Below are 23,865 nucleotides of genomic sequence, written 5' to 3' on the forward strand. Positions count from 1 at the left end.
ACACACTTAGTAAAGAATTCTGAATTAATAAAATAGGCTTGTTTTATGTATGCTAGGTTAACCTTTTTTAATGAAGGTTAAGCTTTTGTCTTTGTGGTGGTTTGATTTGGTTGTGATTTTTTTTTTAAATCGTGGATTTTACTTTCCTATAATTTTAAAAATGAATTACCTGTGGAAAGCTTCAATTTTTCTTCTCTGTTATCTGCCCTGCAAATGTTTACAGTTAACTAAAAAAAGGTACCACACCAGAAAATGTTAAAGAAGTCATTAAAATTAGTATTGCAAAAATACCTTCAAGTTCTAGTCCTGCTAACCAAGCAGCAATAACGTTATTTTTCGTTTAATAAGGATAATATGTTTTCTTTAAAGTTTTTCCATTATCTAAGAGTGCGTCTTCTTTTAATTGGAAAATTCAACTCTTATCAGCTTTGTCTTGGATTTTTTTCTCACTCTTATATTTTCTCACACTATAAAATACTCTGAGGCAGCTGTAGCGTTGTGGGAAGAGTTCTAGCACTAGAATTCATGTATTTGTTCTGCTCTTTACTGGCAATATGACTTCTCTTTCATCACCAGTGTGCTTTTAAAATGAGGCCAGCAGTAGAGTACTTGCATCAGAACTTTGGGACAACATGCCCTTATCATCCCCCTTTCAGCTCTACTTTTTCTGATTCTCTCCTTTTCCTTAAGTTAGGACTACTTGTCCTCTGGGAAGAAACTGTTAGCCATGGTCAAGGAAAAGTAGCAATTTTTCTCTCTGCCAAAGAAAATTCCGCAAAACTTTTTAATCTCTCTCACAAGGAGGAAAGAGGAACCTGTTATTTTTCTTTTTCTTTCTTTCTTTCTTTTTTTTTTTTGGTGGGGTAGTGAGGGTTAAGTGACTTGCCTAGGGTCACACAGCTAGTAAGTGTCAAGTGTCAGAGGCTGAAATTGAACTCAGGTCCTCTTGAATCCAGGGCTGGTGCCACCTATCTGTTCCTACCTGTTATTTTTCAACAATGAAAAATATTCAAGGGAATACCATGTTGGCTACTTTGGGTGGAAACAGTATGAAAAAAGTCTGGAAAGGTAAAATAGAGTTGAATTGTCTTTTTTTTTGGTGGGGCAATGAGGGTTAAGTGAGAATCAAATTGTTAAAAGCTTTAAAGATAATATTAAAGATATTAGATATTAAAGATAATAGATTGCTAAAAATTCTTTATAATTGGTGAAAATGATGATGATGATAATGACAGGGCAACAATGACAATTGCAATGCCAGGCATTGTGCTAAGTGTTTTATATTATTTCATTTGATCCTCACAATAACCTTGAGTGACAGGTGTTATTTTTATTGGCACTTTTACAAATGAGGAAATGAGATAGAGGTTAAATGATTTGCCCAGGGTTACAGAACTAAATAATTGTTGTAGACCAAATTTGAACTTAGGTCTTCCTGACTCCAGGCCCAGCACTGTATCCACTATACCACCCAACTCTTTGATATATTTAGATCCATGCTTTAGGATGATAATGAGCTTAGAGGCCTAGAAGTTTACTTTGAAACTTAGTGCAGTAGAACAGGCAACAGTGAATGAGGCCTAGAACTATGTTTTGTGGCCACGAAGGAAGGGAGGGATGGGGAGAGGGGATGTTCCTGCAATTGGCTTGACTAAAGAATTCATTCAGGTTTAGGGTGTTCTTAAACAAGGCTTATTGACTGATCATAAAAACAATCATAAAACAAGTTAATAATATAACATACCACCAGGAAATGAAAGTTAGTCTACAAATACTTATTAAATTCTTACTATGTTCCAGACGCTGTACTAGGGACAAGAATACAAATAAAGGCAAAAACTTTATCCCTGCCCATAAGAACTTGACCTCCATTTCTCCTATTGAAAAGTTCCCGAGCAGAACTGGAAACAAAATCACAAACTGTGTGTATCGTTTCCGTTACAGATTTATTCATCTCAACTGAGCCCTGATTACAAGGTGACCTTTTTAAACCTTCCTAATTTATTCTCTATACTTCTCAATATAGTAGCTATTCCAAAACTTTTCATACCTCCTCAAGCCTCCAAAAGCTTTCTTCCTCCACTCTCTCAGCTGAGGACTTCACCTCATTTTTCACCAAAAAATGAGGACATTTTCACTTCATCTCACATCACTTAGGTAACTTTCTTCAATATCTTTCTTAATTCCTATATTACATAAAGAGATGGTCCTTCTCTTTGTCAAGGCAAACCCTTCTATGTGTACCTACCCTTGATCCCATCCCGACCCAGTTTCTCTAATGAATACACCCAGTGGTTTTTTCTCAGTCCTTATTCTTCTTGACCTTTCTCTGCATCCTTTGATACTGATTATCCTAGGGGCAGCTAGACGGCACAGTGGATAAAGCATAGGTCCTGGATTTAGGAGGACCTGAGTTCAAATCTGGCCTCAGACACTTGACACTTACTAGCTGTGTGACCCTGGGCAAGTCACTTAACCCTCATTGCCCTGCCCCCAAAAAAATAGAAAGGAAGGAATCACTTCTTCCTAGAGTATTCAAGGAAGGCTTCATGGAAGAGGAGGTATGTAAGCTAGACCTTAAAGAGTAGATACTGGGGGCAGCTAGGTGGCACAGTGGAGAAAGCACTGGCCTTGGATTCAGAAGGACCTGAGTTCAAATCCAGCCTTGGACACTTGACACTTGCTAGCTGTGTGACCCTGGGCAAGTCACTTGACCCTCATTGCCCTGCAAAAAAAAAAAAAAAAGAGTAGATACTGATTATCCTCTTCTCTTGGATCCTCTCTCTTCTCCTAAGTTTTCAAGTTCTCTTCTTGCGTGCTTGACAATTTCTTCTCAGTTTCCTTTGCTGAATCTTCATCTATGTCAGACCCACTAACCAGGGGTGTCTCGCAAGTACTGAGTCCTTTTTACCATCTCACTTGGTCATTCCATTAGTTCCCAAGGATTCAAATATCAGCTCTATACAAATGATTTTCATATCTTCGGTCCCTTTCCTGAGCTCCTTTCCCACATCACCATCTGCCTTTTAGATTCTCTTAAATTAATGGCTAAACAGAACATTTTACATTTGTTCCTGGACATAGTATGGAGCCATTGAAGTTTATGGGGGGAGTGGGGTTGTGACATTGTCTGATGGATTGGAGTAGGGAGAGATTTGAAGCAGGGAGACCTACCAGATGGTTATTGCAGTGCTTCAGGCACCAAGATGGTAAATATATGGTGAGAAAAGGATATGATGTTATGAAGGTAGAAAATAAAAGACTCGACAAGTGTTTTTGATATGTGGGGTCAGTGTGAGTGAGGAGTTCAGGATGATGCTGAAATTGTGAATCTGGTGACTGGGATCGTGGTGTTACTCTCAACAATAATAGGAATGTTGTGAGGGTTTGTCTAGAAAGATGATGAATTCAGTTTTGGATAGTCTTTTAATTTTTCCAAGACTACACTGAACTTGGATTGTTCAATAACAAGTGAAAAGTAAAGAAATCAATTACCCAAGAGAAGCAAGAATGTTTTAATAATAAGTGTTATTCAGTCATGTCCAACTCTTCATGACCCCTTTGGGGTTTTCTTGGCAAAGATCCTGGAGTGGTTTGCCAATTCCTTTTCAAGCTCATTTTACAGATGAGGATACAGATGAATCAAAAAGGGTTAGGTGGCTTGGCCAGAATCATACAGCTATTAAATGTCTGAAGCCATATTTGAACTCGGGTCTTTCTGACTCCTGGTCCAGTACCCTATCCACTGTGCCACCTACTTGCCTATTATAATAAGTAGATTTCTTTATTCGAGTTTCTGAGTCTAAATTTTAATCATTTAAGGCTAAAGTTTGATTTAAGTTGAATTTTCAGTTTCTTCATCCTTTTGTAATACAATATTTGCATACCTATAAGTACTGATTTATATAGACATGTTTTGCCTTTTAAAATATTCTTCTTTGGCAATCTGAAACTCCTAGGAATTTTGTCTTTCTGTTCTTCTACTATAGCATGTTCCCTCATGGGTAATAGTGAACTACTATCACTGAAGGACCAAAGGTCCTTCTGAATTAATGGATTGAAGAAAAAAACATTTAAAGGCAAGAAGATCACAGGCAACAGGGGATTGTGGAGACAGTACTGAACACAGAGTGGATAAAACCTGGTTGGAATCTCTCCCCAGATGCTATCAGTATGACCCTGGTTGAGTTACTTAACTGCTCTGGGCCTCAGTTTCCTCATCTATAAAAGAAGAGGATTGAATTCAGTGACATTTGAAGGTTCCTTATAGTTTGAAATTTATAATCAGTTAAAAAATTCAGGAAAAAAAATGTTTAGGCAAGAGTCTTGTCATCATAATAATAGAAATGAGAAGGAGAATAACAACTGGCAGCTGATTGGATATGGAAGTAAGGATGAGGGAGAAATAAAAGATGCCTTCAGAATTTCAGCTTGGATAACTGAAAGAAACATGTCATTTAGTCAGGAGGAAGAACTGATTTGGGATAAAGATTTCATTCAGTTAAATAATTTGCCAAGCCCCTATTACATGCAAGGTCACTTTTTAAATTTATTGAATTTGTGGTGAGTGGTGTTCAGATGGAGATGTATAGCACCTAGTTCAGTACATGTAAACTAATATAACTACTAATCCATTTATTCATTCAGTCAGTCAACAAATTATATGCAAATTATATGTATTCACCTCGGAACTGAGGGGAATACAAACATGAAATATTTCATCTTCTCTGCTCTCAAAGGGCTTGTAGTTTGGCAGAAGTTACAATATGTATGAATATGTTTTCTACATTAGAATGAGAATAGTTATGTAGAATGGCTGAAATCTCAGAGAACACATGGCACCTGAGCTGAACTTTAAAGGAAGGGAAGGTTTTAAATAGACAGGGATTAAATGCACATAAGTGGGAGAGACAAGAAAAATAAGCTCTTTGATTAAAAAAAACTCTAATACATTCAGCTAAATGTATGCAAAATAATTGCTGTAATATTCTAATTGTGACCTTTCCTTCTCTCGCATGCTTTAAGAAGACTGAAGGGAATGAAAGGTCACATCTTTTTAGATATAATTTAAAAAATGTCTAATTCTGAACAACTTTTATTTACATCCAAGTAGTTTTCTTCGTAAGTATGAATGTGAATTCTACAAAATTGCATCTGGAACACTATCATGTTGGGGGAAGGCTCTTATTGGATCATAGATTTAAAGTTGGAAGGACTCTTAGGGTCATCTAGTTCAACTTCTCATTTTACAAGTGAGGAATATGAGGCCCCAGTAGGTTAAGAGACCAGATAAATAATAAATAGCAGGCTTAGGATTGGAACCAGAGTCCTTCAGTTGCAAATGTAGTATTATTCCCACCCTACTAGTCTGCCTCCTCATTACTGCTTAAATGTGTCTATTATAGAGAACTGGAACAGCACAGGGATGAGGTTAGAGTCTCGATTCCTAATCTTTTTGGGTCATAAAGCTTTGGGTTTTTACCAGCCAAATTTCAGAATCACTGGTTAGATTTCTTACAGTGCCAGGGTTTGCAGCAGGCCTGACTTTCCTTCTGTCATAGTAACAAAATACTGAAAGCCATGATAAGAAAGGGGTCACATACACAGATATATGTATATAAAGGGTCTCTGTTTCTCTCTTCCTCTCCCTCTATCCCTCTTTCTCTCTCTCTCTCTCTCTCTCTCTCTCTCTCTCTCTCTCTCTCTCTCACACACACACACACACACACACACATACACACACACACACACACACACAGACTTTTATCTTTTCTCTGATTCCTTTATGTTTGCAATGGCATATGACAAAGGAGGAGAGTCTCACCTAAATCTCCAAATACAGCAGTCTTCCATAAGAAGATTTAACAGTGAAGTGGACCAGTAGCTGACTCTGAAGGTCAATGATTGTCACGGTTTCATAGCCATGATCCAGATGTGACCCCCTTAATGTGCACAGAGCTCTTATATTGCTCTTTATACTTCGAAGGGCACTCATGTCACAAATTGATGCTCAGAGGGCACTTCTTTTATTTTAATGTGTCACTGACAGACTGAAAAATTAATATGGATGATTGCGGATTAATTTACATTTATTCAAATTAAACTTACCTAATGCCAGAATTTCACTAACAAATTGGTGCATGTATTACAAATTACAAGGTGTCATTAGTTTATATGAGTATTATCTGCACTGTGGGTGGCTTCATTGTAGGAGGAACTGATTGCTGTTCCCTTTTTTTTTTTTTTTTTTTGGCTTTTAGCCAGCACTGCAGAAAGCAGTGTTCCTGTTGAATCAGAGTCCAGTCAGTGGACATGTAAAGTATGTTCTACTACCTTCCAAGAACCACAGCTACTGACTAGTAAGGCCAACAGTTACCAAGAAAAATACTCCACAACCTACTAGGATGTATTTCCTTAATAATACCAAGAATTAGGGGCAGCTAGGTGGTGCAGTGGATAGAGCACCGGCCCTGGAGTCAGGAGTACCTGAGTTCAAATCTGGCCTCAGACACTTAACACTTATTAGCTGTGTGACCCTGAGCAAGTCACTTAACCCCCATTGCCTCATTAAAAAATAATAATAATACCAAGAATTGTTGGCATTATTATGTTTAGTTTCAGAAAAACACTATACTATATTTCTGATTCAACTCTATCACTCCTTTAATGCTGCTTCTTTCCCGCTGTTGGTTATCTCCAGTTTATCCTGTCTGTAACTTATTTTACATAGCTGTTTTCATCTTTTTGAACGGAACTCCTTGAGAGCAGAGCAGGGAATGTCTTTTGTATTCCTTTGTATACCCTGTGCTTAACACAGCGCCTGCACTGTACATCAAACTGGTACTGCCTACATATGCCTGCAAAGGGCAGTGGGTAATGTTTTCTTCCCTGGTTATCTGTCTTACTGCCTGTCATTTATTTTCCTACTTTGAGGGACCTATGATTTTATTGATGTCATTGCTTCCATCTGTGCAGATTTGTAACCTTGCATGCCTTATCATTATATCTGTTTCTTAACCTATGTCTTTCCATAAATCTTTCTTGGAAGACACATCCAAAATACTGGAGACCTTCCTCATTCTTTCTATATCTCTGTGTATACCAATGCAGCATTTGAAGGGTCCATCCATTGTTTGTTGTTTTTTAACAACTCCTTTGAATGTTATACAGATTCTTATTGATATTTTTTATGCCACTCATGTGCAAGTCACCATTGATAATATGCTGCAGCCTAACTGTGTCTATCATTTCTCTTTCCATGTCTACCATCTTCTCCTTAAAGTGGTTTTAATTCTGCCACGTAGCATTAACAGGAGAATGTTGATATTAAAGAGATAGGATTTTGCTGCAGTTTGCCACTAGAACTGTGACTTATTACAATATCTGAACCTTTTATTATTAAAGGTTTATTCCTTTGGATCTTAAAAGGAAAAGCCTTTTAGGATTACTTAAATGCAGGTATCTTAAGGTGGGATAAAACTTAACTCTGTGCCTAGGATTCCCTGTGGGAATGTAACTTAGACCAGGGAGATGTGTGACTTGAGAGATGCATAAAAAGAGATTGGGAAAGGTGCAGAAGATAGAGATCATTCACTTAATCTCATATTTTCTGCATTTTAAGAAAGGTAAGCTCTTTATAATTATGGTGATACTTCAGAAACTGAATTAATCATTGAAATTATTGATATGGAACTCATTATTTTCCTCAGTGTGATCTGTTTCTCTCCCAGATTTTTACCCACATTTACTAATTTTGTTTTTCCTATAAAATGATAATCTTCATATAATGTTAATTGTTGAGGTGAGAGATGTGTAATTAGTAGTCATATCACTTAAATATGGCTCTTTGTCCTATAGAACAGGGCTTCTTAAACTTTTTCTACTCATGACCCCTTTTTGCCTGAGAAATTTTTATGTGCCCCTGGGTATATAAAATAGGTATGGATAACCTTTTACTTCTGTCAAAATTTTCACAAAACTCACAGTTTAAGAACCTAGGGACTAGAATGTGCAAATATAGAAATGATTTTAATTGTGATTAAATCACATAGATTAGATGGATTCTGGATCAATAGGAAATTTCATGAAGTTTTTGAACACTTCATCTCTAGGTCATTAGAATATTTCTGGGAACTGAGAAGTTTTTTTTTCTTCCCTTCAAGTTGGCAGAGACATTAATGTTTTTTGTTTGTTTGTTTTTTATTAATGTTACTTAGAGAACAAAAATTCTTGCATTGATTTGAAATACCTACCTAATGGCTTTCTTTGCATTTAATTCCAGTCAAGATTGAGGAAATTTCTGTCACATTTTGACTCCATGTGTTTTAGACTTTTGAACTTTTGTCATTTTGTTATTTGCATAGCTAGAAACATTTTTGTTTATCATATATATGTGTATGTGTGTATCTATATTTAGGCAGCTAGATAGCTCGGTGGATAGAGCACTAGGCTTGGGGTCAGGAAGACCTGAGTTCAAATCTGGCCTCAGATACTTTCTAGCTGTGTGACCCTGGGCAAATCACTAAACCTCTGCCTTAATCCACTGGAGAAGGGAATGACAAATCATTCCAGGATCTTTGTCAAGAAAATCTCAAGGACAGTATAGGCATGCTATGGTATATGGGGTCATGAAGAGTCAGACACAACTGAACTATTTAGCAACAGCAACAGCAGCAACAACATATCTGTATCTAAGTGCTAAAACAGTTAAAAATGAATGCTGGGGGGCAGCTCGGTGGTGCAGTGGATAGAGCACCGGCCCTGGAGTCAGGAGGACCTGAGTTCAACTCCGACCTCAGACACTTAACACTTACCGGCTGTGTGACCCTGGGCAGGTCACTTAACCCCAATTGCCTCACTAAAAAAAAAAATTAAAATTAAAAAAAAAATGAATGCTGAAAATTACAAAGAACAAACTGGGCCCCAAAGAAAAGATGTGAGAAGACTCTTCTCCCCATACTTTTTCAGATAGGGGCAGCCTATGGATATGTAACATTGAGTATTTTTGTTAGATTTTTTTCAATGAATTATTAATTTTTGCTGATTTTTTACTCTACTTCTTTTTCTTTTTAAAGCATTTTTTTGATATATGGGATATCTTTTTGTATGGATCTAGAGGAAAAACAATATAGAAGAAAAGTTAGGCAATGTTAAAACAAAAGGTATTAAATGAAAGTTTATATAAAAAAATGAATGCTAAGTTAAAAAAGTGAACAGCCTCTGTTTATGATATGCTGAATGTCCCAATAACAGAATATATTAAGCAAAAGCTGCTATCTAATGTCAGATATGGTGGAGATGGTAATTATTCTCTGTTATGTATGATTTGGACTTGATAAACTCTGAGGTTCCTTCTTCCTCTAAGATTCTGTGATGGTATGAAAATTTCTTTCTTTCTTTTTTTTTCTCTTCAGGGCAATGAGGGTTAAGTGACTTGCCCAGGGTCACACAGCCAGTTAAGTGTCAAGTGTCTAAGGCTGAATTTGAACTCAGGTCCTCCTGAATCCAAGGCCAGTGCTTTATCCACTGTGCCACCTAGCTGCCCTATGAAAATTTAATATAGTCAAGGTTTTGAAGTTGTTCATTTTTTCTTTGACCTCTTGTATAGTTTAGCCAAATTTCCCCTAAAGCATACCTATGAATGGGAGACATGACCAGCTTCTGTGCAATGCTAAGATAATTACTGATCTAAAGAAAACCCAAGAGCCATAGCCCGGAGTGCAGACTGATTAGTTGTCCTAAATCTAATGACCCCAATGAGAAAATTCCCTTGAATAGGTAGCTTGTTGTAGTAGAAAGAACTATGATCTGGAATTCAGTTTCTATTTTTTGTTTCATCCATAAAAACTTCCCTAGAGTAAAAACTCATTAAGCAAAAAATTTTAGAGCCTATCATTAGAATCATAGCATACAGATTGTTATAGGTGAAAGAGTTCTTGGAAAATAGAATACTAAAGTTGGAGGAGACCTTAGAACGTTGAATTTTAGAGCTAAAGCAGAATTTATGACAGAATACCAGAATGGGAAGGGTCCTTAGAATGTTAGTGCTCGGTGGAACTTTAAATCAAAGAACATTAAATCGGGAAGGGACCTTAATTAAATTAATTAATTAAATGATGTCATTTAATCCTGCCCACTCAATCTTGTGCATAATATGCAGTAGGATTATAACTGAAATTAAACGATTGTGTCTAGTTCTAATCATCTTATTTTAGGAATAGAACTAAGAAACTGTTAAATGGAAGATGACCAAGATGGTGATGGGAAACATCTGGGTCCTCTGACTTTTAAATCTGTTGTGCTTTTTACTACATCTTGCACTCTCCCTTTCTTGTCTCTTTTCTAGTATTCTGTGTTCAAATTTAGGTTCCTTCCACCTCTAACATTCTGTGTCCTGTGTCTCTATCTTTAATGCTCAATGCTTCTTTTGAAGACAGTTGAAACAATGTATAGAAAGGATGAACATTGCTTCCTGTCATTTTTAAATAACTGAGGTATTAAATTTTGACTTCAAAAAATAGACTCATCTCATTGCTATCTAGGAACTTAAATACTTAATATACAGTTAAAAATCACATACTTTCCTAGAGAGAGATTTTTTTTAAATGTAGGAATAAAGTATTTTACTTAACAAGATACTCAACTTCTGGTTATTTGCATTTGTAGCACTTAGCCCATCTATAGCCACTTAATGTCTTTACACATCTCTCCTAAAGTCCTTCACTAATTCCTCAAATAGTATTGAGATGATCCTGGATTCTCAAAGGCTGTACAAGTAGAGAATGAGGCCTGACAGATCCTACTAAGCTGGAAAGGTTTAGCATATAGGTCAATGAATTAACTTTGCCATCTAAGATTATTGGATTGTTATCCAAGCTTGGAGAGCCACCTCAGCAGATTGGCCATAGGATGCTTAATTATTTGACTGCAGCAGTTCTCAGAAGACAGTCTGGCAAATTATAGAAGGGCTATGATCAGCGTTAGTAGAGGGAATACCCAAGAGGAAAACTTAAGTCCTTGAAGTATATAATTAAGGTAATTACTTGCCTTAGCTTACAAATAGATTCACATGAGACAATCTTCTCTGTGGTGTAACCATAAAAAGTTTTCTCTCCTATTCCTATTATCTCTTTCCTCTCCTACCCCAAGTCTCTGGACCACTCCAGCAGTCATGTAGGTTCTTTTGTTCTTCAGGCTATTGGATTATAGTCAGCCTGACATTGACAGAAGGTGGAGAGAGAGAGTGAAAGGTAAAGAGACTAGGAAGAGGAAAGAAGAAAAATTAGTAGACCACAGGAAAACCTCCTATGACTTTAAATTGATGGCATTATCTTTATCATATAGCTGATAAACTGCTTCTAAAGGCAATTTTGAAAGAAGAATTTTCCCCCAAATGGTTTTACCAATATGAGGAATACAAAAGAGAGCAGGAGCCACATTTCTTTACCAAGGTGAGTGATATGGCAGCCAAGAACAACACTGCTTTCAAATATAAACTCACTTGTAAGATATTGCAGAGAAGGCTGGTGAAAGATTATGAACAGCATTGACTCACAAGATAGTAAACAGGAGAAAGAAAAGCAGGTCTGCAGATGGCTCCATATGGGATCCCCTTACTAAGCCATATCATCTCATAAGTATATTTATAGATAAAACTGGAAGGAAGACTGAGTAAAAATGGAACCAATTGTCCAGTATGTCAATAGCAAATATTTTCATCATCTATAGCAGTGGAAAGACCAAATTTAGGCCCTAATATCTGTTCCCAATATGCTATATGAGGAAATAAAAATGACACTTTAAAAAATAGAGGCGGGAAGAACAACAGGACCACAGGTGACCACACAGAAGAGATCCATATCAATCAATAAACATTTTTAAAGCAACTGTTATGTGCCTGGCACTGTGCTAAGCACTGGGAATACTAAAAGGGGCTAAAGATGGCCCTTCCTCTCGAGGAGTTTAATGAATTGGGGGTTGGGGGTAGGGTTGATATGATTCCACCTGCATTTTAGGAAAATCACTTTAGTTACTGAATGCAGGATGGATTGTAGTGGAGAGAGACTAGAGGCAGGCAGACCCACCAGCAGGCTATTGTAGTCATTGAGGTGGGAGGTAATGAGGGCCTGCACTAGAGTAGTAGCAATGCCAGAGGACAAAGGGGGTGTATTCAAGAGATGCTGCAAAGGTGAAATCTGCAGGAAGGTGGGATGGTGAGAGATAGTGACAGATAGTGAAGAATCCAGGATGACTTCTAGGTAGCTAGCCCAAGATACTGGGAGAATGATATTGCCTCCTACAGTAATAGGGAAGGTGGGTGGGTGGGGATAAAGGGAAAGATAATAAATTCTGTTCTCTACAGAGAGTTTAAAATATCCACTGAATATATGGGTCAAGATGTCTGAAAGGCAGTTGGAGATTGGAGATTGGAGGTCAGTAGAGAGACTGGGTATGTCTTATTTCTGGAATAACAAGGAGTCCATTATTACCAGATTGCAGAGTATGTGGAAGGGGATGTTTGTGTAATATGTAAGAAAACTATAAAGGTTAAGAGTAGCTTTGAGTGCCAAGCAGAAAATTTTATATTTGATCCTGGAAGTAATAGGGAGCCACTGGTGTTTATTGAGTGGGGAGGTAACATAATCAGACCTGCACTCTAGAAAGATTACTTTGACATCTGAATGGAGGATGACTTGGAGTAAGGAGAGATTTGAGGTAGGGAGACCAAACATAAGTCTATTTCAGTAGTCCAGGTGTAAGGTGATGAGGGCCTGTACCAAGATGGTAGCAGTGTCAGAAGAGAAAAGGTGATATATTTGGAAGATGTTACAAAGGTGAAATCAACAGTCTTTGGCAATGGACTTGATATGGAAAATGAAAGAGAATGAAGACTTTAGGATGACACCTATGTTGTGAGCATGGGTGACAGTGATAACAGTAATAAAGAAAGTAGGAAAAGGGGAGCATTTGGGAGGAAAGATAATGAGTTTAGTTTTGGACATGTTGAATTTAAGATGTTTAAAAGGCATACAGTAGGGGCAGCTAAATGGCGCAGTGGATAAAGCACCGGCCCTGAATTCAGGAGTACCTGAGTTCAAATCCAGCCTCAGACACTTGACACTTAATAGCTGTGTGACTCTGGGCAAGTCACTTAACCCTCATTGCCCCACCAAAAAAACAAAAAATAAAAAATAAAAAAAAAAAAAGGCATACAGTTTAAGATGTCCATTAGACAGTCAGAGATGGTGAGACAGGAGGTTAGTGTTAGATAAATAGATTTGAGAATCATCAGCATAGAAATGATAATTGAATACCCAGAAGCTAAGTTTACCAAGTAAAAAAATATAGAGGAAGAAGGTCTCAGAACAGAGACCTCTGGGACACACTTGATTAGTGGGCATGAAGATCAGCAAAAGAAACTGAGAAAGGATAGGTAGGAAGAGAACCAGGAGAGAGCAGTAACGTGAAAATCTAGAGAAGAGATCATTAGAGAGAAGAGGTCAATCAGCAGTGCCAGAAGTTGCAGAAAGGTTAAGGAGGATGAGGATTAAGAAAAGGTCAATAGGTTTCTCAGTTAATAGCTTTGAAGAGAACCGTTGTTTCAATGAATTTGGAAGTCAGACTATAGAAAGTTGAGAAGAGAATGAAAAAAAAGAAAGTAGAAGCACCACTTATCTATCAATAGCCTTCTGAAATAATTTAGCCATAGAGCCAGGAGAGATCTAGGATGATAACTGGTGGGGATAAATGGATCACGTAAGAGTTTTTTTCAGGATCTAGTTGTGTTCATTTGTTTATAATTGCATATTACGTGTTATTTGTAATTATAATAGAGTAAAAAAAGTAAGCCCTAAAGCCTCTTTATTCACGAGGTGTTAAGACTTCTTAATGAAAGCAACCACAGAGATAAAACAGACCTATTAATGGTTATTGCTGGGCCAAAGGGTATGCACATTTTATAGGTCTTTGGGGGTATTTCCAAATTGCTCTCCAAAATGGTTAGGCTAGTTCACAATTCCACCAGCAGTGATTTAGTGTCCCAATTTTGTCACATCTCCTCTAACATTTTTCATTCTCTTTTTGTGTCATATTAGCCAAGCTGATAGGCATGAAGTGGAACCTCAGATTTCTTTTAATGTGCATTCTCTAATCAGTAATGATTTTGAGCAATTTTTTTATGTGACTTCTGACAGATTTGATTTCTTCTGAAAACTTCTTGTTCATATCCTTTGACCATTTATCTACTGGGAAAATGCTCTAATATTTATAAATTTGACTCAATTTCCTATATATTTGAGAAATGAGGCCTTTAATTTCATGTAATCAAAATTATCTTTTACTTCCTGTAATGCTCTCTGTCTCTTGTTTAGTCATAAACTTTTCCTGTATCCATGGATCTGAAAGGTACAATTTTCTATGTTCCCGTTTAAATCCTTTATCTGTTTTGACCTTATCTTGGTATATGGTATGATATGTTGATCTATGCCTCTTTTCTGCCAAACTGCTTTTTAGTTTTCCCAGACAGATTGTTTTGATAACTACTTTGTAATATAGTTTGAAAACTGCTAAACAACCTTCCTTAACCTTTTTTTTTTTTACTGATTCTCTTGATATGCTTGACCTTTTATTCTTCCAGATGAATTTTGTTGTTATTTTTTTCTAGCTCTATAAAACTATTTTTTGGTAGTATGATTGGTATGGCACTGATTAAGTAAATTAGCTTGAGGAGAATTGTCATTTTTATTATATTGACTCAGCCTACCCATGAGCAATTAATATTCCTTCATTTTTCATCTTAATAGTATTTTTTAATAATTATATGTAAACATAGTTTTCAGCATTCATTTTTGTAAGATTTTGAGTTCCAAAATTTTCTCTCTCCCTCACCTCCCTCCCCCATCTTTAAGACAGCAAGCAATCTTACAGTACAATCATGTTAAACATATTTCCACATCATTAGTCATGTTGTGAAAAAAGAAAGAGAAGGGAAAAACCATGAGAAAGGAGAAAAAAAATGAAAATAGTATGCCTCAATCTGCATTCAGACTCCATAGTTATTTTCCTAGATGTGGAGAACATTTTTCATCATGAATCTTTTGGAATTTTCTTGGATCATTGCATTGCTGAGAAGAGCTAAGTCCATCATAGTCAATCATTGCACAATGTTGCTGTTAGAGCAATTAATATTTCACCCATTATTTAGATTTGTCTTTATATGAAAAGTGTTTTCTAGTTGTGTTCCCGTAATCCTTGGCTTTGTCTTGGCAGATAGACTCTCAAGTACTTTATATTGTCTACAGTTATTTTAAATGTAATTTCTCCTTCTGTCTCTTGCTGCTCACTTTCATGAGTATATGGAAATTCTGATGATTTATGTGAATTTTTTTATCAATTAGGAGATTTTACAGTTCCCCCTTTCATTTTATTAGATTATTTCATCATAGGCAATGTGGGAAAGTGGAAAGAGAGAGAGTCTCTTTTGAGTAGCAAAGCTAGGACTATCTGGTCCTAAATCCTGCCTCAAATATATACTATCAGTTTGACCCTGGCTAAGCATTGAACATGCTTTATTTTTTCACTTGTCGTCTGTAAATTTGATTTTCATGCCATCTAAATCTTTAAGTCATTGATTAAAATGTTCAGCTGGACAAAGTTAATTAAAGATCCCTGGCAGCCTTCCTTAGACAAATCCTTATTTTGTGTCGCAGGGGAAATTGTTGTGGGTGTCTTTGGGTATTCCTCTTTAAGGAATTACACCCTCTCGCACACAAATCCAATTAGAGTAAAATCGTCTTTTATTTAGGTACTAGAGAAAGTAACCAAGAGAGAAAGACTTCTCTCAAGGGGAGATGGTTCAGAGACATGATTCTCTGAGATACCTATTTCCTCGAACAGAAGAAAGACAAAAGCTTTTATAGACCATAGGTGGGGTGATCACCCACCTGACAATGGAAAGTAGGTGGTGGTCCTGACTTCTGGAGATTTCTGGAGACTTCTGTTCCCTGGTGCCCATCAAGGAAGCAGCCATGCCTAGTGGGCTTATCTCTCTTACTTCTCGAGGTGTGTTTGTCCTTTAGCCTAGTAGGCCAGTTTAAACTTTCATAGTCCTGAATTCCTTGATATGTCCCAACCCCATATCATTTTGCATTGATCTTTTAATAAATACTTGTTTCTGACTATTCAACCATTTCTCAAATCTACCTGTCTATTTCACATTTGTAAAAACTATTTATTTATTATTCATTTGAGACTTTAAAATATAATCAAGATTTGCCTTGGAGCCACGAAGAAATTAATTTCAGTGTATAGCAACGTTTTAGTCATTTCTCCATGTCTTCATCAGGATGGTAATTTATTCTCATTCATCATTCTTTTTTAATTTTTTTTTTTCAGGGCAATGAGGGTTAAGTGACTTGCCCAGGGTCACACAGCTAGTAAATATCAAGTGTCTGAGGCCAGATTTGAACTCAGGTCCTTCTGAATCCAGGGACAGTGCTTTATCTACTGTACCACCTAGCTGCCCCTCTCATTCACCATTCTTATGCATAGTAATATAGTCTTCTGATTTGCCTTTTCTTGTTTTACTTCATACTGTTTCTTAAATATATTTTCACATTTCTTTACATTTATTCTTCATAATTATATTGTTCCAGTAGATTAATGGATTCATTTTTGTTGTTTGCTGTTTCTGTGGTTAAATTTGTAGAGCTCTCCCCTTCCCCCCCCTACTAATATTGATTAACTGGTACTCAGCACCTTAGTCTTCTAAAGTTGTCTAGAGAGGGGCAGCTAGGTGGCGCAGTGGATAGAGCACCTGGCCCTGGAATCAGGAGTACCTGAGTTCAAATCCGGCCTCAGACACTTAACACTTACTAGCTGTGTGACCCTGGGCAAGTCACTTAACCCCAATTGCCTCACTAAAAAAAACAAAACAAAACCCTAAAGTTGTCTAGAGCACTGAGAAGTTAAGTGACTTGCCTTAGGTCATAGCCTTTGTCTGAACTGGGACTTGAACCCACGCAATCCTGACAACTATGCCACATTACTTCTTATTAATATGCTACAATTTATTTAACTAATCCCATATTATTGGACATTTAGATTGCAGTCTTTTTATAATTACCAATAATGCTGCTATAAAAATTATGGAGTAGATAATTCTTTTTAAATAATACTTATAGGGTTTATTCACAGTAACCAACATTCATCTGGTACATAAGAAAAGCACGAGAGAATTCATCAAATACTTTGCAAAAAAATTAGCTTATATTATGTCTCTAGCATTTCCTTGATGAACCATTCTAGAAATCCTTTCCAAAAGGGAATTAGGTTAGATTATCATGACTGTTTTAGATAAAAACATGATCAGAAGGAACAATTTCGTTGTGATTACTTTTTCCTTTAATAGATGTTAAGATGTAATCACTTTAATAATACATTCTATAATTTTGCAGCAAATTGAAATTAAACTCTTGGTCCTATAGTTTTCAAAGTCCACTGTCTTCTCTTTTGATAAATGGGTCAACACTTGACCTTTTTCTAATCCTATAGCAACTCTCTTGTTTACTAAGAATGTCATATTTATTTAATATTTTGCTCACAGATTTCACTTGTCCTTCCCTTTTTTGTGTAACATTTTTCTAACCACTTGACACAGGTCAGAATTCCTCTTTGCTTCTTCAAATCTATTTCCTTCTTTGTTTTTACAATGACATAATTTTGTTGTATAAAAGGAGCACTTCATTCTCACTGATAACCTTGAAAAGAGATACATTTTTTGAAGTCTCTTCTGGTAGGAATATCAATCTTCAATTTGCATAAATAGCAGGAGGAGGGATTCCTTCAAGATGCAGGGATCCCCAAATGCTCATTTGGGGATCATAGTTTGCTAATTATATTAAGCCACAGGATTATATAGAACATCCTCAATGAGGAACTATAACCACTCAGAAAAGTTTGCCCTGTCAATCAACACAGGAAAAGTCAAATGGATGAATAAAGGCAATTATTGATATTAGGATATGCAGTTGAATTAAAGGTCCTTACTTTATCAGTATATACACTGTCATATACTGAATACTGATGGTGAGCTCAACTTTCAACTGAATAAGAAGAGGAGAATGTGCTGAATTGCATATGGGAAACTGCACAGTGCTTTCAATGATTCCAAGCTGCTCCTTAACATACAACCCATCTTTTAAATACTAGCATTCTTGTGATACTGTATGGCTGCGAATCATTAGAATGGTCTCCAAAGAATTAAAAATATGAGTGATACAAATGGTAATGGAGAGTTAAATAAGCTGCTGCTTGTTACCAACAATAACTAGCATTTGAAAAGGCATATAAGAGATATTATGCAAAGGAGCAATGTGAAAAAGATGTGGATTAGTTTTTTGAAAGTAAAGTCACAATAGAGCAATAGATTCAAGTTACACATAGAGATAGTTTTCAACATTTGTTTTTATAAGATTTCTACTTTCAATTTTTTCTCCCTCCCTCCCCCCTCCCCAAGACGGAAAGCAATCTGATATAGGTTATATATGTACCATCACATTAAACATATTTCTGCATTAGTCATGCTGTGCAAGAAGAATCAGAGCAAAAAGGAAAAACCTCAAAAAAGAAAAACCAAAAAAAAAAGTAGAAATAGTCCCATCTAATTTTAATATATAGAGTTGGCCCAGGGTTGGCCCTTTCACACCATGGGTAGAACTTACGTAGAGCATTTATGAGAGGACTTAAACAAAAAGCACTTGGGGTAAGATGATATGGATGTATTGAAGCCTGTACTGTGGGAGAAAATACTCATGTTGATGAAATCATGGACTTTTTGAAGTAGAGGCTATCCCAATTTTAAGCTGTTAATGCTTAAAAGTGAGCTATGAGGGGGCAGCTAGGTGGCACAGTGGATAAAGCACCGTCCCTGGATTCAGGAGTACCTGAGGTCAAATTTGGCCTCATACACTTGACACATACTAGCTGTGTGACCCTGGGCAAGTCACTTAACCTCCATTGCCCCACCCAAAAAAAAAAAAGTGAGCTATGGCATTTGGATCACCTTGTATTACAGTGTGAACCTGTTAGTTCATAGTGCCAATTAGATAATAGCACAAGAAAGCAGAAAATTTATACACATAGGGCAGCTAGGTGGTAAAGTAGGTAGAACACAGGGCCTGGAGTCAGGAAGACCTAAGTTCAAATCCTGCTTCAGATATTTACTAGCTTTGTAACCCTGGCAAGTCACTTAATCCTGTTTACCCCAGTTTCTTCATCTGTAAAATGAACTGGAGAAGAAGATAGCAAACTGCTCCAATATCTTTGCCAAGAAAATTCCCAAATGGGGTTTCAAAGAGTTGGACACAACTAAAACAATTGAACAACATACACATGGATACACGCTCACATATATAGACACACACACAAAAAGTTTTTATCCAAAAAACTATCGAGTGGCTAGAATAGCTTCAAAGAGGCATGCCAGTGTTTACCAGAAGAAACTTTTCTGAGTTCTGCTTTGTTTCTGAGGGAGTGTTTTCGCATAGGGAGGGGGAAGTCAGCAAAAAGTATGGCAGGAAGTAACAAATTTATACTGCAATATTGCATCGTATTAAATGCCATTTTATATGGTTGGCATCTACGTCCTATTTAATTGACAAGCACATCTTATAAAGTCTTACAGTATATAAATAAATCTCATAACTGATTAAATGCTTGATTAAGTATGGTATGTAGGATTATTTCTAGATAATATTAGGCATAAGCTCTTTATTTTCAATTCGAGAAGCAACCAATAATAGAAAATCATACTTAACTTGTCATTTCAATCTCTCCTTGCCTACTGGCTTCTTCTTTCCTCTTGCCTACAAACATGCACATGTCTTCCCTATCCTCAAAAAACAAAACCAAAAACAACCCTTTCTTGATCCTTCCATCCCTACTATTATCCTATTTCTCTCCTGCCTTTTGTAGCTAAAGGACTATAGCTTCCTAAAAAGACCATCTACCACAGACGACTTCACTTTCTCTTCTCTCACTCTCTTCTTAACCCATTGCAATCTGATTTCTGACCTTATCTTTCTACTGAAGCTTCTCTAAATTTACCAATGATTAGTAGCCAAATCCAGTGACCTTTTCTCAATTCTCATTTTCCTTGACCTCTCCAAAGCCATTGACACTGTTGATCATTCTCTCTTCCTTTATACTCTCATCTCTCTAGGTTTTTGGGATACCATTCTCTCCTTGTTCTCATCTACTCTTTCTCCATCTCCTTTGCTGGCTCCTTCAGATCACAGCCTCTAACTGTATGTGTCTCTTAGGGTTCTGTCCTGAGCCTTCTTTCTTCTCCCTTTACTACTTCACTTGGTAATCTGAACAGCTCTTAGAGATTATTATGTTATGTTTTTATTATTAACATAATAAAAATAGTAATCAGTTTAAAGAGCATAGAACAATACACAGACCTCAGTGGAGACTTAATAATGAAATCCTAAATAAAAAGTAGGTCAAAAAATAAATCTTTGAAATAGTAATTATGGGAGGGCAGAGCCAAGATGGCAGAGAAAAGGCAGGGACTTGCCTGAGCAAAAACCCTAAAACCCCTTTAAACAACTTTAAATAATGCCCCAAGACAAATTCTGGAGCAGCAGAACACAAAAAAGGATAGAGTGAAACAATCATCCACCCCAAGACAACTTAGAAAATTGGCAGGAAAGGTCTGTTGCACTTGGATGAGAGTGGGGCATAGTCAAGCACATACTGCACCCCAGTAAACCATGATGGAGTGACTGAATTAGTGGCGGTTTCCAGGCCTCTCAGCCCACAGATGGTAAGGGAGTAAGACAGGTGTAGGCCTCTTAGCCCATAGATGGTCAGGAGATTTCAGTAGTCCCTTTGCTAGCACTGGGGGCAGCACCTTGTTGCATTTCCTATAAGCAGATCTGGGTCACAGTCCTGGGTCTCAATCCCAGAATGTGCAGCAGCACTAATACACCAGAGCTTGTGTCTGCAAGGGAGCTGGGATCCTGGTTCCCATTCCAGGGCAGAAAAGAGTGCTTGTGGTAGCTCACAGATTGTAGTACAGGCCAGGAGAGTACTAAACTCACCTCTTCTTAGATCATTCCACCTTGGAGGAACCAAAAACTTACAGGTCCCCAGAATTATCTCTGAAAAGAGCTACACAAAAACCCCAAAGCTTGGGGCAATGTCCCCTCCATTCCAGAAGGAAATCTGCACTTAAGCTTAGAGTTAAAAGTCACGAAATAGGCTAGAAAAAATGAGCAAATAGCAGGAAAAGATCTTGACTATAGAAAATTATTATGGTGACAGGGAAGAGGAAAACACAAATTCAAAACACAAAATCAAAACTGCTACATCCAAACCCTCAAAGAAAAATATGGATTAGTCTCAAGCCATGGAGGTGTTCAAAAAAGATTTTAAAAATCAAGTAAGAGGTAGAGGAAAAATTGGGAAGAGAAATGAGAATGATACAAGAAAGTCATGAAAAAAAGAGTCAAGGGGCAGCTAGGTGGCACAGTGGGTAGAGCACCGGCCCTGAATTCAGGACGACCTGAGTTCAAATCCAGCCTTAGACACTTAACAATTACTAGCTGTGTGACCCTGGGCAAGTCACTTAACCCCAATTGCCTCACCAAAAGAAAAAAAAAAGAGTCAATAGCTTGTTTAAGGAGATTTACCAAGGTAAACATAAAGGAGACACAAAATATACTGAAGAAAATAATCCTTTAAAAAAAAAAACAACCCGGGGGGCAGCTAGGTGGCACAGTGGATAAAGCACTGGCTCTGTATTCATGAGGACCTGAGTTCAAATCTGGCCTCAGACACTTGACACTTACTAGCTGTGTGATCCCGGGCAAGTCACTTAACTCTCATTGCCCCACCGCCCCCCCCCCAAAAAAAAATAGAAGAAGAAAAAACAACCCAGAACAGTCCAAATGGTAAAAGAGGCCCAAAAATCCAATGAAGAGAAGAATGCTTTGAAAAGCAGAATTGACCAAATGGAAAAAGAGGTACAAAAATCTGCTGAAGAAAAGAAATCATTAAAAAGTAGAATAGGAGTCATAAAAGCTCACTGAAGAAAATAATATCTTAAAAATTAGAATTGGACAAGTGGAAGTTAATAACTCCATGAGACATCAAGAAAAATAAGTCAAAGAATGAAAAATAGAAGAAAATGTATAATACCTCATTGGATAAGCAAGTGACCTGGAAAATAGATCTAGGAGAGATAATTTAAGAATTATTGGACTAGGGGGCAGCTAGATGGCGCAGTGGTTAAAGCACTGGCCCTGGATTCAGGAGTACTTGAGTTCAAAGCCGGCCTCAGACACTTGACACTTACTAGCTGTGTGACCCTGGGCAAGTCACTTAACCCCCATTGCCCCGCAAAAAAAAAAAAAAAAAAGAATTTTTGGACTGCCTGAAAGCCATGATCAAAAAAAGAGCTTAGGATAAAGCATCGGCCCTGGATTCAGGAGTACCTGAGTTCAAATCCGGCCTCAGACATTTGACACTTACTAGCTGTGTGACCCTGGGCAAGTCACTTAACCCCCATTGCCCCACAAAAAAAAAAAAAAGAGCTTAGACATTATCTGTTAAGAAATTATCAAGGAAAACTGTTCCCATATTCTAGAACCATAGGGTAAAATAGAAATTAAAAGAATCCACCGACCACCTCCTAAAAGAGATCCTAAAATGAAAACTCCTAGGAATATTATAGTCAAATACCAAAGTTTTCAAGTCAAGGAGAAAATATTGCAAGTAGACAAAAAGAAAGAATTCAAGTATCATGGAGCCACAGTCAGGATAATGCAAGATTTAGCAGTTTCTATGTTAAAGGATTAGAAAGTTGGGAATATGATATTCTGGAGGGCAAAGGAGTTAGGATTACAACCAAGACTCACCTACCCAGTGAAACTGAGTAATGGAAGGGAAATGGATATTCAGTGAAATAGAGCACTTTCAAGCATTCCTCAGAGCTGAATAGAAAAATTTGACTTTCAAATACAAGACTCAAGAAACAAAAAAAGTGAACAGGAAAGAAATCATAAGGCTTTCAATAAGGTTAAACTATTTACATTTCTACATGGGAAAATTATATTTGTATCTTCTTAAAACTTTCTCATTATTAGGACAGTTAGAAGAAATCTACATAGACAGAGGGCACTGATGTGAATTGAATAGGATGGGATGATTATCTTTTTCTTTTAGTGAGGCAATTGGGGTTAAGTGACTTGCCCAGGGTCACACAGCTAGTAAATGTTAAGTGTCTGAGGCCAGATTTGAACTCAGGTACTCCTGACTCCAGGGCCGGTCCTCTATCCACTGCACCACCTAGCTGCCCCAGGATGATTATCTTTAAAAAAATTAAGGGGTGACAAAGTGGAATGTACTGGTAGAAGGGAGAAGGGAGAGGTAGAATGGGTTAATTATCTGACAGAAAAGAGCTGTGAAAGATTTTACAGTGGAGGGTAAGATGGGGGAAGCAGAGGAGGTAGTGTGTATGAAACTTACTCTTCAAAATTGACTCAAAGAGGGAATAACATAATACTAAGTTGGATATAGAAATCTATCTTACCATACAGGACAGTAGGAGGGACAGGGTTTAGATAAAGGTAGGAGTGAAGGGGGTAACTAAAAGAAAGGAGGGTGGATTGGAGTAGGTAAAAGTCAGAAGCAAAATACTTGAAAATTAACAGAGTGAAATGAAAGAGTAAGATAAAAGGTGGTAGGAAGGGGAGGATAGAAAGGAGGAAAATACATAGTAGTCATAACTGTGAAAAAATAGTATAGCAAGTTTCTCTGATAAAGACCTCATTTCTCAAATATATAGAGAACTGAGTCAAA

General features: G+C 37.1%; 1 protein-coding gene across 1 annotated transcript in view; it reads left to right on the forward strand.

Annotated features, from left to right (window-relative positions):
* The window catches only part of PRDM15 (PR/SET domain 15), a 198,488-nt gene that overhangs the window by 67,831 nt on the left and 106,792 nt on the right, over positions 1-23,865 (forward strand). The gene's annotated exons all lie outside the window — the stretch shown is intronic.

The sequence above is a fragment of the Dromiciops gliroides genome, chromosome 3 (genome assembly GCF_019393635.1).
Source record: "Dromiciops gliroides isolate mDroGli1 chromosome 3, mDroGli1.pri, whole genome shotgun sequence".
Lineage (NCBI taxonomy): Eukaryota > Metazoa > Chordata > Mammalia > Microbiotheria > Microbiotheriidae > Dromiciops > Dromiciops gliroides.